Source organism: Pan paniscus, chromosome 3 (assembly GCF_029289425.2).
Source record: "Pan paniscus chromosome 3, NHGRI_mPanPan1-v2.0_pri, whole genome shotgun sequence".
NCBI classification, from domain to species: Eukaryota; Metazoa; Chordata; class Mammalia; order Primates; family Hominidae; genus Pan; species Pan paniscus.
This window is the reverse complement of record NC_073252.2, coordinates 32,387,501-32,405,454: the sequence shown is the minus strand read 5'-3', so window position 1 is coordinate 32,405,454 and position 17,954 is coordinate 32,387,501. Positions and strand designations below refer to the sequence as shown.

The window sequence follows — 17,954 nt, the reverse complement described above, 5'->3', positions numbered from 1 at the left end:
ACTTGACAGACTACAAATGGCTGGCACATGAAAATACTATTTCTAGGCTTCTGGTTTGTGAAAATGGTTTTACATCAGTACTACTCAATTGAGATGGAAGACTCTGGGATAGGACAATATTGGGATGCTTGGCTGTGGCAAGAGATAAAAGCAACAAGAAGACAAAAGGATACCTAGGAAAAACATGATACTAACAAATTAATATCATATAGCACTTCTCAAAGTTCACTAACATATATCCCATATGAAATGCTTTATTACAGGTATCTTTTATTAAAACACAAAGCTAAGAAAAGTTACCAAGTCAAGTTTAAAAACTAGAAGGTTTTTAGAATTTCATTTTAATTGACAAATAATAATCATATATATTTATGGGTTAAAATAGGATGTTTTGATATACAGTTGTGATGTTGAATGATTAAATCAGCCTAATGAAATATATCAGCTCCCATGATTTTTTATGATAAAAACATTTAAAATCTACTACTTTAGCAATTTTGAAATCTGTACTGCTTTATTGTTTATTATAGTCACCATTCCGTGCAGTGGCTCACTAAATCTTATTTTTTCTGTCTGACTGAAACTTTGTATCCTTTGATCAACATCTTTTCTTTACCTGTGACACAGAAAGACAAGTACAGCATTATCTCACTTATTTGTGGAATCTGGATTTTAGTTTCAATAATCTGTAGCTGCCTCCAGATTTCAAAGGTAATCTGCTAAAAATGTGTAAGTAAAATAGGTCACACTGATGTTCTTATATATTAGTATAGAATTATCTGATTCTTAGTTTCACTTATCATATATGTTTACCAAGTGTGGAAATCTGAAAATAATTTTACCATATATTCTGAGAATAAGCCAATGTAATACCTTAGAACATTTAAATTCTTAAATACTCTATTTAACATTCCATTTCTTTCTTTTCATTTATCATCTGATAAGATTTGGCTGTGTCCCCACCCAAATCTCATCTTGAATTGTAGCTCCCATAATTCCCACGTGTTTTGGGAAGGACCCAGTGAGAAACAATTGAATCATGGGGGTGGTTTCCTCCATACTGTTCTCATGGTGGTGAATAAATCTCACAAGATCTGATAGTTTTATAAGGGGTTTCCTCTTTCGCTTGGCTTTCGGCCACCATGTAAGACATGCCTTTGCTCCTTCTTCACCTTCCCCCAAGATTGTGAGGCCTCTCCAGCCACATGGAACTGTGTCAATTAAGCCTTTTTCCTTTATAAGCTACCCAGTCTTGGCTATGTCTTTATTAGCAGAGTGAGAACAGTCTAATACAGCATTCCAAGTCAAGGCATCATAATCTCTCATTTAGAATGCTGAAGTTGTTTTCTACCCAGTTCTCTCCTATTCACTCATACCTCTCTCAAACCCTTTCTCTTCTATACTACAAATTTTATCCTTTGAAAATCCAAATCTCTCACCTAATTAAAATCCTTCAAGGACTCCACCATTCTTAAGATAATGACCAAAATCCATTACTGGACAACTTTTCCTGTGGCCCTGAAACAATTATTTATTGCATTTTCTTTAATTTAAAAATGCAATTATAAATATATATTTCCTATCTATCTTTAAGTACTTGCAAGTTTTAACCTCTGCCGACATCAGCATTCTTATCTCTTTTCACCTCTTACTCTTACTGCATCAACACATTGAATTTCTCATGTGTTCCTTCTCACATGGTCCTTCTTTCTTCAGAATGCTTGGTCATGCTTTATTTTCTGAGTCCTCTGTTCCCTTGTACCTGCCTCTGATGTCTCATACTTGTGGAATTAACAGCATTTGAATAGTAAGTCAATAAAAATGTTTAAATAAATCAAAACAAAATGCACTTCCTTGACCAGTCATGTCCTCTCCATATACGGTAAAAATCTGTCCCTAGACTAAATCAGATACACCTGACATGAATTCCCATTGTTCTCAGTCTGGAACTTCTATTTAAATAATAAATTACATAAATAATCATATTTAAATAAAAAATTACATAAATCATCATATTTAAATAATAAATTACCCAAATCATCATATCTAAATAATAAATTACACAAATCACCTTCTAATGAGTTTTTTTCTGGCAAATACAAACTCTTTGAGATCAGAGCTAGATTTGTTTTTTTAAATATTCATCTTGCTTATTATAATATAAACTTTGAGGAAAGAGATTATTAAAACTTTCTTCTTCACTACAGTCTCTTAAAGAGCCTTATACTGTTCTTCGCATATGGAAGTCTCTCAGTGACTATTTGCTGAGATAAAAAATAAAACTAGATTCTTAGATACTCTATATTTTGGTGTCTCAAATTAGGAAATGTGAGTTTCATTTTGAGTCAGGAAAAGTTGGTGATCTTATTTTCCACTTAGGAGAAAAGGATGGGATCATTTAAGAGACAGCTTCCAGAGGATGACACACTGTGGTCATACTCTAGCTTCTCTGATGTGACTTGCAAGAGAAAGCTCAATAGAGCCTATGTTGTGTTCCAATAAAATGGTGCTAAGTAGCTCTTCAGGTCAACAGCACTTGAAAAATGCAATAATCATCACATACGGGAAACCAATGCTCCCAGTAGACATCATTATAATGCATTATTAAATGAATAATACAGAAGGCATCATTAAATGAAGATCTAGAAGGCTCCTCTAAAGGGCAGTACATTGAAGAGCAATAAGAATCAGAGAGTGACAAATTACTATCTATGTCCACCGCCATCTTCCTAGTCTTAGACAGAGTTTGTATTTAATTCATTTTCAGTTTGCATAAATTGATAACTTACTTTCTGTAAACTTGTTTGTATGTGTTTGAGTCCATAAAGTAAATTTTCAACTAGTGTTAGGTTCAAATGAGAAAGTAACATCTCTTGATGGGGGCTCCAGGCAGGTTATAACACATGAAAATAGGACTTATATCTCTTTAAGATAAATTATTAAATACTTAACAAGGTTTACATTTAGGAACTAGAAAACCTAATTTTAAAACAATTTTAACTGTATTTAACCAACCATTCTGATCAGCTATTTCAACATTATGGTATCTAACACTTCCCATACCGAATTCTAGTTACTTTTTTTTTTTTCTAACTACAACTACATTTTCAAAATCCTCTACAATTCAGACCTGTATTTACCTAAGTAGCCCAGGAGAATAAGTTCAGACATAAGGTAGCCAAATTAAATATTCGTGGTTAAAAGAAAAGAGTTTATAAAGTTACATGCACACACACATACACATACACTGTGACAAAGATGAAATCATTCTTTTTTAGTTTCTTTGAATTATATTCTTTTAAAAAATACGTACTTCTAAAAGATAGAAAATATTTTATTTGAAATGTGAGAATTTCCTGCTGCTTTGACAAAAGTTGTATTTTGTAAAAGACATGTGATTGTTGAAAGATGTGAATATGTTTTAACTTTCCAGGGATGAACTGAATAGTAAAAAATAAAATATGTGCAATAAAACGGCATTGTAATTCTTACCTTTGATAAAACTAAAACCTTTGGGAACATTTTTTTTAAAAGCATGAATGTTTATATTCACTTCAGCCAGTTTTTCCTTCTCTAAGTAATTTAGAAAACATTCATTTTGCTGGCTTCAAATTTACTTCTATATATGCATGACATTAGAATATATATTTCTGCCCTGAAGTATTTTCTGGTCATTATCTCCAAATGCCAGGTAATGATTACCACTTAGATGTCCTTTCTGCCACCTCAAATGCAGCATATCTTAATCATCATTGTCTTTCTACTTTGAGTTTATTATTCCTGTTGAACACAATAGTTGCTTAAGTCACAATCTTACTTTTTCTAAGTCCTCTCTTTCACTAACTTTACCCCATGCCTAAAATACCTGAAGCCTTATATGTTCTCTATGTTAAACACTTTTTGAAGCAAAGCAAGTTACAAGTAAGTAAACAAGCAAGCAAATTTATTAAGTAAAAATAAAACTCCCCAGGCATGGTGGATCACACCTGTCATCCCCGCACTTTGGGAGGCCAATGCAGGTGGATCACCTGAAGTCAGGGGTTCGAGACCAGCCTGGTCAACATGGTGAAACCCCGTCTTTACTAAAAACACAAAATTTGCTGGGCTTGGTGGCGCACATCTGTAATCCCAGCTACTCAGGAGTCTGAGGCAGGAGAATCACTTGAACCCGGGAGGCAGAGGTTTCAGTGAGCCAAGATCATGCCATTGCACTCCAGCCAGGGCAAAATGAGTGAAATTCCATCTCAAAAATAAATAAATAAATAAATAAATAAAATTCATAATTATATTTTAGTTAACAAGAACATGAACTTTAAAATATATATTCTCCTGATCAATCCTTCATAGTGACCTGGATTCATGTCTTTTATTCTTACCACGCTTGATTCATTCTAACTAAGAGCATCACACCCGAACCACTCAAATACAATTTTCATCTTCTTTCCCAAATACCACTGACATGTTTATCTTAGCACAACACAAAGTGATCAGAAAAACAAAACAAAGCAAACATACAAACAAACAAACAAGATAATAAAGCAACTAAAATAAAAAAGGAAACAGTGGCAACCCTTTATTCACAATCAAGTTATAAATTGCGCTCTGTTCTGAGAAGGCTGATGAAATGTCATGCCATCTTGCTCTATCCTCCCTGAGACATGAACCCTCCCTTTCTCCAGCATCTCCATGCTGTGTACATTATCTGTAGGATGGTCACATAGTACCTATCTTGGTTATCAGATCAATTGTTGCGGTATCACAGTGCTAGTGTTCAAGCAACCCTTAGTTTACTTAATATGGCCCCAAAGCACAAGAGTACTGATGCTGGATATTGTTATAATAGTTCTATTTTATTATCAGTTACTGTTGTTAATCTCTTATTGTGCCTAATTTGTACATTAAACTTTATCATAGAAATGTCTGTATTGGAAAAAAGCGTGGTATATATAGAGCTTAGTACTATCTGGAGTTTTAGGCATCTACTGGGGGTGTCTTGGAGCATAACCTCCAGGAATGAGAAGGGACTACTGTATGCTAAATTCATGCAGCAAAACATATGCAATGACAGAGAATATCCAACTTGGTGTCCTAGTATCTCATTTTCTGCTGAAGCTTTTCACTGATTCAAACTTTTCTGTCTGTCCTTCATGCTTGCGTTCTCCATATTTACTACAAAATATTTATCATTTAAACCCTCATTTAATCCCCTCCCTTACTTTTCTATAGTTCAGAAATTGTATCTAGCCTTGGACTCAGACCTATGTTATCTCCTGCCTGAATTTTTCCATTAATCATGATAATAGGGTCATCTACACTGTTATTGAGTTAGGCTATTTCAGATATTAAAGTATATTTATGTTATATTTTCTGGTGAGTGTATATATTATGTATTCATATAAACTGTAACCCCTTTGAGGTCAAAAACTGGGACATAAAAAATTAAAGTATATTTATGTTGTATTTTCAGGTGAATGTATATTATGTATTTATATAAATTGTAACCCCTTTGAGGTCAAAAACTGGGACATAAAAAGGTGTACTTTTTTGGTGTCTTTTTGGTATAACAAACAAGTCTTGTGTAAATGCATTTCATTTAGTATACTATCAAAAGAGATTACTTAATTTTCAAAAATTTAAATTTAATTTCTTAAAAAAAAATATAAACTACATACTTGCATTTGTAATAAGTTAATCATATTAAATGAAGCCTATCAATATTAACAACTAGATACCTGGGACAAATACACAAAACTTATATGAATTAGGTGAGCGTTAGGATTACCGTGACTTGTATAAAGAAACTTTCAGGACTGTCGTGTAGGGAGAGAAAAACAAAGCAAAGAAAAACAATCTTGCTGAATCATGAAGAAAGAAATAAAGATTCAGGGAGGCTGAAGTAGTTCAAATTTTCAGGGTAAATTACTAGAGAGAAAAGGATTATACAAGGACAGAGGTTTAGAAATATGTACAGTTACTAACATAATGGTTCGACTCAGGGTTTTTTATCTTTAAATGGTGAAAAAGCAACGTTCATTCAGTAGAAACTGTACTTTGAGTACTCATACAACTACTCTGTCATTTAGTTTCAATATTCAATAAACTGCATGAACTATTTAGCATTTTATTACAAAATAGTCTTTGTGTTAAATGATTTTACCCAACTTGTAGGCTAATGTCGATACTCTGGGCACATTTAAGGTAGGATAGGCTAAGCCATGAGGTTCAGCAGGTTAGGGATATTAAACGCATTTTTGATTTACCATATTTTCTATTTATGATGGGTTTATAAGGACAAAACAACATTGTAAGTCGAGGAATGTTTCATGCATAAGTCAATATTTCATATTGGATAGAGGAAACCCTCATCCTGATAAGGGAGTATACTGTTCACTGGATAAGTGATTCCTACTTTGCTAGAGAGACAATGACACAAGCTGGACCACAAAATGAAAGTCTTACATATCCATCTAGGCTAATTTTAATGTGACTATATTAATATTTTCATAAAAAATAAAAATTCCAGAACAAAGTCGGATTTGGACCACAAGTATTAGCCAGGACTGTCTATGCAAGACACAAGGTACATGCTCGTCTAGAGGATTGTAAGCCTCAAAGGAATCAACAATGGGAACAGGCTTAAAAAAGAAGAAAGAGGAGGAGAAAGACGAAGGGAAAGAGAGGAAGAGGAGGAAGAGAAAGAGGGTGAGGAGGAAGAAAATTAGTGGAGAAAAGAAAAGGAGAGAAAAGAAACCTAATATTAGGATGCCATAATGAAGACAGACCTCTAGAATAAGTGAGCTATCACTGCTTTTTCCAAGTCAATCTGCTATTTCACGGGAATCTTCTATTCACAATTAGATTGAAAAATAGCTAATGATCAATAAATAGTTTTTTGATTATGTTGAATCAAATCAAGTTTTAATAAAGAAGAATGGCAAAGACCATACAATAAATGTATTGCATATGAATAACGACAAAAGGAAATCGGGAGATTTGCTCTGTAATAAGAGTTGCTTTTAAACATGAGAAGGGAAATGAATTAAATATATACTAAAGGCCACCAAGGAATTTAACTAGGAGGAAAGTGGAACATTAGGAGGAGCTTAATTTTAATTTCACATAAGTAACAGGTTTTCAATAGAAAAGCTGTTTAAAATAATAAGTACTGCCATGGAATGCAGTAAAATTTTAGTCATTAATGTTTCCATTCATCCCTTTATCAATTAATATTTATGGAATGTCAGCTGATAACAAGAAATGACGAGAATAAAATACAGTAGTTTTGCTTCTCCAGAATCTTATAGCTTAGTAGTGGTGATGATCACATACAACAGATATCCAGAAATTGAAATAATATATCAAATATATATGTAGAAGAATATGCACAGTCACTTTGTAGCCAGATAGCATGGTGTCAATTCCCAGCTTAACCATCTGTTAACCTTTAGAGAAGTTAAAGATTCTTTTGAGCTTCTATGTCTCATTTGTATAACTGGGATGACAAAATTCATTATAAAGTAAAATGTTGAAAGTTAATGTGCTTTGCACAGAGACTGGGATATAGAAAGCAAAAATCAGTACCTATTTTACGGAAAAGAGAATCACTGATATGAATCTTGAAAGATGAGGAAAATTTTAACAAAGAAAAAAGAGCATTGTAGGCAGAGGAAGTACTATGGGCAAAGGCAAGCAGGAGTGAGAGCTCAGGATGCATTGAGAAATAGAACATATAAAATTATCAGAAAACTGTGAAGACAGCAGTCATCTAAAATAGATGTACCATTTTGTGACAGTATATATATAAAATAAAGTTTTCACAATCATAGTCTGCAACTCAGGCAAGTAATCGGAGAACATAGAAGAGTCTTCTTTTACAATATTAGCTTAATATGTTGTTTAACTTAAAATATCAATGCTATGTTCAATTTGAAAAGCAAAATTTGTAAAGAAATATTAGCCAAGTCATGTATTAGATGCTTTGACATATTTCAAGAAATCTTAAACATATTCATGACATCAAGCTTGGCAGAAATACTGTTTGTATTATTATATGTTCATCAAATAATTACATATTAGGATAAGAACAATCTGTATAACTTCAATGATGCACACTTAAAAGAACTCGATGCAAGAGTTTACCCATAAAATGAGTATTTATGGCATTTACTACTGTAAGGTAACAAGTATTATAATAATAACCACCATTTCATGAGATCACTATATAATTATTTAGTGATATATAATTATATATGTATATACATATACATATGTGTGTGTGTGTGTGTGTGTAAGACTGATAGTCATAAATCACTATGAAAATATATATGAAAATAACCTCATATATATTTTAGTTTCAGTATCGGTACTGAGTTTGTGGTGGATAATTCAGGCACTCTCAATTTCGTTCATTGCTATTTCTTCATTGCTCAAAACAGATCCTGGACTTTTGCAAGTGCCAGGAAATAGATGCTGAATGAACAACTCAATTATATAAAGAGGGCTCATCCCTTAATTTACCACAAGTCTGATCCAGCATGACAATCCCCAGGTTACAACCAATGCAGAATTAATGTATAAATGATGACCGATGTTCATTCAGTTTAACTTCCTGCTGCATTTGGGAAATCAGCAGAATATAGGCATTTCTATAATAATTTCATATGCATTCCATAAAATGTTATCACTTCTAGGTACTAATGTGGAAATTATTTCTAGACCCACAGGATCCCCTCAATATATTTTTGAAAATATTTGAATAGGAGGATATCCATCTCTGGCTTGACATGTTCTCATGTGAGTTAAAATAAATTTGGGAAAGTAGGTCAAAGGAGGGAATGTGACAGAATTACAAAATAATAAATATATGTAAGTTCTGTGTTGCACAATACCCTAGTCCTATTTAAGAAATGAACTGTTGATTCAGTGATGATTTTCTAAATATTAATAAATGGTATTCCTTCGGTGAGTATCTAAGCTACGTGGATTTTATTTTGCATTGTTATCTACTGACCCTTACAGAACTTTTGATTAGAATCATTATACCACAAAATTGAAGATTCAGTGAACATGAATTTCCAGCATATGGCTCGAATGTTTTTTTTTACTCCTTGTGTTTATTAACATACAAAATTGCTGATAAAAAAGAATATAGTCTGAGGAAATTCCCATGAGTTGGTTAGCAAGAAGTATTTAGAAACAGATGGAAAAATGGAAGAAAAATATGGACATTTGGCAATATTTTCTCTCTTATTCCATTTCAGATATGCATACACACAAAAACTGATGGAAACATATGTTCACAGATATTAAATAATTTCTCTGACTTATTATACACTTCTAATTTCATATATACGGAATAAAATAGGGAAGTATCACTCATAATAGAAATAACTTTGACTAGTATCATAAAGTATTCTTTCAGAGTAAGAGAGAACCCAGGCTTTTCATAGAAGCTGAGACTGTAGAGTTTATAGGTGGTTCCTGAAAGGTGCCTGGGTGGGCTCTTGATGCATAATGGTGAACAGCATCTAGAGCAAAGGTATAATTAAGAATCGAGAGACTATATTTCAAAAAATCAAAAGTGATGGCTTGTGAGTAGGGACAGTCAAAAATATGGATATATTCTGAATTAAAATCTCTACAAATAAGGACACTAAAAAAATAGTGAGCAGATTCAGAAGGGCAAACAAGAGAGGAAACTAAGAAAGAATTGTTTGGCTGGGCTTGGTGGCTCACACCTGTAATCTCAGCACTTTGGAGGCCGAGGTGGGTGGATCCCTTGATGTCAGGAGTTTGAGACCAGCCTGACCAATATGGCGAAACCCTGTCTTTACTAAAAATACAAAAATTAGCCGGGGTCATGGCAGACATCTGTAGCCCAGCTGCTCGGGAGGCTGAGGCATGAGAATCACTTGAACCCAGGAGGCAGAGGTTGCAGTGAGCCGAGATTGCACCACTGCACTCCAGCCTGGGTGACAGAGTGAGACCCTGTCTCAAAAATAAAATAAAATAAACAGTTGTTTGAAATAATGTATGCAGTGGGAGAACACGTTATCCACAGAGTACTCATGTTCTTTCAAGTGATATTCCAGTTCCATGACATTCTTCAGAAAAAAATAAAATGTGTCAATAAATGAAAGAAAATTTTGTCTTCTCCAAACAAAGTGAGGCAAAACGGAAGAGGAACTTTTTTCATCTATAAGGAAAAGTAGAAACAAAAAGTACTTAATATGCAAGAAGGCATCGTCAATGGTACACCAAATTAAGTCATTGTTTGACTTTCATTCAGACAACACAATCATTAGCTTCTGTGGTCTCTGTTAGGTTGACCATCTTGCATATTAACTTAGAAGGTTGCATTGGTTTGGGATGTGATATTGAGATTATCTCCCCTTTGCTAATGATTAAGATGTCAAGTAATGTGAATACAGAAATAGCTAAAGAGGACTTTTTTATTGTTCAGATAAGAATGAGGATATTTTAAGATCTCATATCTATAGTAATAATTTTTTTCAACTGAAATATTGATTTGCCATGTTGTGGGATATACAGTTGTCCCTCAGTATTTGCCAAGGTTTAGTTTCGGGACGTCCTGATTATACCAAAATCTGGATACTCAAATCCTGCAGTTGACTGGGTAAAACCCCCCTGTATGAAAATCCACCTATATGAAAAACATATTAGGCCTCTGTATATATGGTGTTTACATCCCACAAATACTATGGTGTTTACATCCCACAAATACTATAGTTTTGATCTGCATTTGGTTGCAGATGTGAAATCCTTAGATATGGAGGACTGGCTGTATTTATTGAAAAAAATTCTGCGTGTAAGTGGACTCATGCAGTGTAAACCCATGTTGTTGAAGGGTCAACTGTATTTTTATTCATGGCAGCGAGCCCACATTGTGAGAATATACTGGTACAGAATAAATAAAAATTAATAAATGGAAAATGACCAAAATAATCAATCTCTTTTAATTTTGTGGGAGAAGTAAAACCAATCAGCCAGCCAAACAAAAAAAAAATACCTTTGTCTTTCTGGGGGAGCAATAGCTGCCAAACAAACCTGAATGTCACTCTGACCTCCAATAGAATAAACTCAGATAGAATAGTAGATTCTGAGCTTTCCTGGGTTTAACAGCCACTGTTCTGACTCCTTATAAAGGACTAGTAAGGCCTTTTTCCTTTCAAATTTATTTATAAAATGCCTACACCATTGAGTTCAGGAACAGATCACTTGGTAAAGACCCTAGGCCTCACAAAGCAATGATGTCCCAGTGACATTATCTCTCTGTCTTGTCTTGTAATTAGTTACTCTAATGTGTGATGAAAGCTTAATTTTGTTGTCTAGGATAATAAGAATAAACACAAAGTAAAGGACACCTAAAATATACAATCTTTTGCCAGACAATACAAATTAGATATAAACTAGAAAGTGAAATGATCATACGCTGTATATGGGAACAGCGTAAATGTAGATCATGAAGTCATTTGATGATAGTTCAAGCCAGGGCATACCTTGTTTAACATCTTTCTGATGTATTTAACTTTTAGTGTTGGCTTTATATAATCATTAAGACTCTGAGAAAGTTACTTATTCAGTTATACTCTTTCAAAACTCTCTAGATGTTGCCTAATTTCCCTACTTCTCTTTATTGAAAAATTATTGAAACACTTCTTCAAAGAGATGCCTATCCTCACTGCTTGCATATTCTTGCCTCCCATTCTTTCTTGAATCCATACCAGTGAGTTGTTTGTGCCTATTCCTCCACAGGAACTGTTCTGATTGATATCAGTTCTGAGTCTTCCTGCATTTCAGCTGTTATCATTGTCAATGGTTTTTCAGATTTCCCTCTTGAAACACTCTGCTCCTGGTTTCTAAGAATCCACGCTTGCAGAGTCTTCCAGAGTATTTTTCAGTATTCTTTTATTATTCCTCTTTCTTACCTCCGAATATTAAGATGCCGAATGGCTCAGACTATGGACTAAACTTCTTTTGCTTATTTACACTCAGTTCTCAAATTTCATTTGACTGCTGATGATTTTCCAAAATGCATTAATAGCCCAGATCTCTCCACTTAAATCAAGATACATATATTTAATTCCATTGAATGAAAAATAATCTCAAAACAGAAATATTAATTTTACTAACCAAATCAGTTTTTTCCAGGTGTTTGCCATCTCAATTTATTCATTTTTGCTCAGTTAAATTTTTCCATTAATTTTTTCAATGCATGCTATGTTATCCAGTCAAAAGTATTTCTTTTGTCAGTGTCTTCACCATCTTTATCCTGATATTTATACTTCAAGGCACTTATTGCTACTGTCATAATTTTATATTTATTAATTTATTTGTTTACTCTCCTGTCCTTCATAACACATAAACTCTGAGGACAAAAGTGTTTGCTTTCTATTTGACTATTTCACCAACGCCTAAAACATTGGCAGTTGAGTGTTTTTCTGATTGAAAGAATGAATATACTCTACAGTTATATGCAGTTTTTACTCCTGCATATATAAGAATATCTCATGTTCTGAGAGAATCTACCATTATATGATCTTGGTAGACTCAGGATCTGTAATGCAACTAGGGAAACTTTACTTTGTACACTCTCCTTAGATGACCAGTGTTTTATTCAAGGATATTGAAATGAAAGGAAATAATGAACAATTACAGGCTATTTGAGAAATCATTAACTCTGCAGAGAAAGTGTTAATTATGCCCAATTGTGTTAGTGGCCCTGTGAGTCTGGCTGGGTTATTAGTGGTAAAGAGCATCAGCTGTGTCTGCCTACAAAGCCAAACCTACTACCTACCTCATCAAAATAGACTGCCCTATTTTTCTACCCCTGATTCTTAGTACACCTAAATCCTGCTGCTTATTTAACTAAAGTTCATCTCTCACTCAGAACATAGAACCCCGGTTGTTATACATGTTCTTCAGGAATGTTGATATGGCAATTATTAGAAAGACCCCAACTCATACCTATGAAGTCAGAATTTCCATTTGAGTTCATATAACTCTCTCTAAGATTGGATTAAATAAATCTCAAAGTAAGTATCTGGTCTACAAAACTGCTTTGAAACAAATATACTATTATTGTTCCTGTTTATTAAAAGTTTAAGTGATTTCCTTAGAATTGCACAGATAATGGAAGGCACAGATGTTTATCTAGGACATAAATGTGCAAAGTGCTTTTTTACCCACAATTTTGTGAATAATTTATCATTAATTCAATTTTAGTTAAAATTGTACAGGCTGAGGCTCAAAGAACTTTGAGGAAGTTGCCTTAGCTTTCAGAATGTGTAAGTTGTAGAGCCTTAATTTGATCTCAGGTCTTTTGCAAGCACACTCACTCTTAATTCACCCGGAGTGAGTCAAGGCTGCTTATCTCCATCTCTTCCCAGCAATCACCAGCACAACTTAGGAAGAAAAATCTGAATTAAATCTTCAAATCTTGACATATACAATATTTTTTAATATCATTGGCAGTTTTTCCCCTAATTTAGAAAACTGAAACAGGCTCAGACTTGTTGAGTGAGAATTCAACAGCTTATTATTTCTTTGGGGCTATTTTCTTCCTAAAATTTCTGTCACTGTAGGAACTGAGCAGCCTCACAAAATGCTGACATTAAACAAAGAGAGCCAATTTTCAAAGAGAGCTGTTGAAGTATTCTGAGGTAGGACTTTCCTATCAGTTAAAGTCTAGAAGTTATTTTCAATTCATAGAATTTAGTTCGAAGGAAAGAAATGTGCACTACTTAATACTAAGGGTAAGGGCAAATAAAAACATGATCTCATCAAAATTCTGAATAAGATAAACCTTCCACTACATTTTCTTCTATTAACTTCAAAATTATTTTTTCTGCTTTCATTTTTTTCTCTTCCTTTTAAACACCTCGGTTTCAGTGGTTAAAGTGATATAACATTTAACATGATTGATACAGTGTCCAGCATAAAGTAAATTATCAATAAATATCACCTATTATTATTTTATTAGCCCTCATTGAAGGATATATTATCTCTGCTAAAAGCCAACTCTCTTAGAATTTTGATTAATAGTATATTAGTTCAATCATAGTGGTGTCATAATAAATAAAAAGAAGAGAACGCAACAGGAGAGAATAAAACTTAATTTAAGCCAAAACTATTCTGAAGTTATTTATATAACCAATATTTTATACCATTATAAAATATTGGTATAATATTGGTTTATGCCATTATAAAATATTGGTTATATAAACAGTCACTTTCACTTATGGGTCAGGCTGATTGGATATTAATAAGCAATTAATTTCCTGTAATTTGGTTCATTAATCCACAAACTGACAGTGATATTTTTAGAATGACATTGTCTTAAAAATAGATCCATCACGTTCATTTGAAAGGGAGAAAGGAAGGAAGGAAGACAGGGAGGGAAGGAAGGAGAGAAGGAGGAAGGAAGGGATGTAGGGAAGGAAAGAGCAAGGGAAGGAGAGAAAGAAGGAGGGAGAAATAGAAGTTCATACTCCAGAATGTATCTTAGGGAACTCCTCTTGCTTTCCTAGGCTAATTCTGTTTGCTATAGTTTTGTCTTAAATTTGTATGTTTATAGTCTTCTGAAGAAGATTTGGATGATTAGCTATAGATTTAAATTCTACATGTCCTTTTCTCTACCTCAATTAATCCAGAGCTCCACCACAGAAAATCAACAATTGAATATTTATAATTGTTAAAATATAAAATAGTATGTGTCATAATCTTGTATCAGGTAAAGTCAACATATTAAAGTGGTAATCTATATATTTCAAAAGTGACTGGAAGCAGTTAAGATAACTATTTGAAGCCCAGCTAGTACCAGACTTTTTAAAAAGGAAGGGGTTAGTCAAGTGTTACTCCCATATAGCCTTAGTCTCATTTCATGATTTAATTTTGTAGAGGGAAACTTAGCTATTGTTTACCTATGTCAACCTCAAAAGTTTGGGGAAATTTGAATGCAGACAAAGATCAGTGATTAGACAATAGAAATAATTGAAATTGCAACTAAGCTGGCACGGCAGCTTATGCCTGTAGTCCCAGCACTTTGGGAGGCCGAGTTTGAGTGGATCACCTGAGGTCAGGAGTTCGAGACCAGCCTGGACAACATGGTGAAACTCCGTCTCTACTAAAAATATAAAAATTAGCCAGGCGTGGTGGTGGGCACCTGTAATCCCAGCTACTTGGGAGGCTGAGGCAGGAGAATTGCTTGAACCCGGGAGGCAGAGGTTGCAGTGAGCTAAGGTTGCACCACTGCACTCCAGCCTGGGTGACAGAGCAAGATTCAATCACACACACACACACACACAAAATTAAATTGCAACTAAAAGTAAATATATGTAGTTCTACAGATACACAGTGGCTATAAACGTGAAATAATCACTCTTTTAATCACTCTTTTAAATATCTTCCAAGATGTATAAAACAAAAGACAAAAACAAGACTGTGTTGCTTAAACATTTTCCGAAAACTGAATACAGGAAAAAATACATTAATTGAAAATATGCGCTAATGTTTACAAAACTGAGAAACTGGGACTGCTTAGGATTTTTGTACCTTTCATCACTGGTGGCATGATTCTTTATCCCATAAATCGTCCTACCTCCAAATGATATGTGCCTCATGGTCTTTCTTTTGTTATCACTTCCCTCCTACCTAGGTAGTTAGCACAACTTCAAATACCAATTCACTCTGTCCTTGAAGAATTTCTCCTACTTGCTGTGCTTATAAAAAGTCATTATGGAACACTTTGGAGTAATCCCAAGTTTTAGACATAATGAGAGAGAACAGGTGCACAGAGAATGAGAAGAATTTATTATGCACATTATTGGATTTTTTTTTGATAGAGTGAGTCTAATTGGTTAGATCCATCAAAATAAAGCCCAGTATCATATTAGATGACTTATCTCTACATATTTTAAAAGGTGAAAAAAGGAGTGTGGATGAGTGAGTTGTGCAAAAGTCTAGCCCTGTAATGTCTGTGAGGTGTTACCTCTGTATTTACTAATTAGTCTTATGACTTTGGAACGTGACAATATTTCTGCCTCTATTTTTCTTAATGTGCTTGTTAAAAAGAAGGGATATGTGGTGAATTAAAATGGGTAAAAATACGAATTCAAAATATAAGTTTTAATCAAAGTGATATGATTAAATAAACAATGATTAAGCACAGTTTTTCCCATGTGGAAATATACTGCTGTAAATTATGCATATATGGGAAACCTGAGGAATTTCTATTTCTTTTATAATATCAAATATTATGTTAAGTGTTACATAAATATGTATACCATAGAAATACAGAATTTCAAATGCAATATATCAGAAATAATATAAAGGTATTTTTTGGCCATCTGCAACTCAAGTTATGTATTCATCTTATGAAATAACCTAAAAGTATAAAACCATTTCATGAATAAAAATTTAGATATGCAGAGCTATTGAAATTACTAAAATATTCAGAATTCATTTTGATTTCCCTTGAAGGTACACATATAATTTTATAATAAAATTGCTTTTGACTACCTAAAGATGATGTTTTCATGTAGAAAATTTCTTCTGTTAGAAAAATTAATGTTAATGAGTTTATTTTGGAAATGCTTAAATGTTTAGTTATTAAGTAGACTTTTTGGATGTAATTTTCAGAAAAAAAGAATAGTGCATAGTGACCTCCTTGAATACATAAAGCTTTTGGCATTAGTTGTTTTGATTATTTATTATTGTAATAATTTTGTTCTCTCATCCATAAAGCCTAAGCAAAAATACAAAAGTTTTTTACTTTTAAATAGTATTTTATATATACATACACAACAACAACAAAACAGCAGAAACAAACTTAGAGTGTAAAAGTTAGATATACCTGAAGGAGCCCAGTGGCAAAAGCCAGGCATTTGTAGATATCAACTGGTTCAGGTCCTGGCTGTGCACGTATTTGATGTATGATCTTGGGCCTCTTGCAAAAACTGTCTATGCCTCACTGTTTTTTCTAACGTAAAAACATTGGAGGAAAAATGTAATATTGATAATGCTTTCCTCATAGGGTTATTGTAAATCTTAAATAATATAATCCATAAATGTGAAACACAGTGCCTGGGACACAGTAATCATTTAAAAAGTATTGTTATTATTATTAGCCATTACATTTTACATACTCTCTTCATATTATTTGTCCAACAACTTTTTTACAAATAAGCAGCATTTCTTATTTTTATACATACAATCATTGGACACCATGAAAATTAAAATACTTGCTCAATTAAAATAATATAAAGTTCCATAACTGAAGCCAGAATTTCAGATTGAAATATTTAAGAAATTTTCTAATTATTGTTACTTTATTTATTCATCCATCCATTTATCTGGTCATTCATTTAAAAGAATATTTAAATGAATATTTTTGAGCAAATAATACTTCATTCTGTGTACTCTGATATGCTCTAGGAATAAAATGGATAAAATGTCTGCTTAGAAGCAATGGAGGGTAAGAAGGAAGGAAAGAAGGCAATAAACCCATAATGTAAATGGGAAGTAAATGACAGGGGAAAAATGAAAAAGGGTCTTAGTGGGGTTAGCAAAACAAATCTAAGGAATTAGAAAAAGCAATCCCAGGAATAAAATTTAAGCTGAGATTTGATGAAGTTTACCATTAGAAGTAGTAGTACTAGGCCGGCGTGGTGGCTCACGCCTGTAATCCCAGCACTTTGGGAGGCTGAGATGGGTGCATTACCTGAGGTCAGGCATTCGAGACCAGCCTGGCCAACATGGCAAAACCCCATCTCTACTAAAAAATACAAAAAAAATTACCCAGGCATGGTGGCATGTGCCCGTAGCACCAGCTATTCGGGAGGCTGAGGCAGGAGAATTGCTTGAATCTGGGAGGTGGAGGTTGTAGTGAGCTGATATTGTGCCATTGCACTCCAGCCTGGGCAACAAGAGCAAAA

The 17,954-nt window shown here is 33.6% G+C and overlaps 1 long non-coding RNA gene across 3 annotated transcripts in view; it reads right to left on the bottom strand.

The window, feature by feature from the left end:
- The window catches only part of LOC103783027 (uncharacterized), a 224,557-nt gene that overhangs the window by 46,791 nt on the left and 159,812 nt on the right, over positions 1 to 17,954 (bottom strand). For all 3 annotated transcript variants that reach the window (XR_010111942.1, XR_608526.5, XR_010111941.1), the window contains exon 4: positions 16,874 to 16,999. This is a non-coding gene — a long non-coding RNA (uncharacterized LOC103783027). The remainder of the gene's footprint in view (positions 1 to 16,873; positions 17,000 to 17,954) is intronic.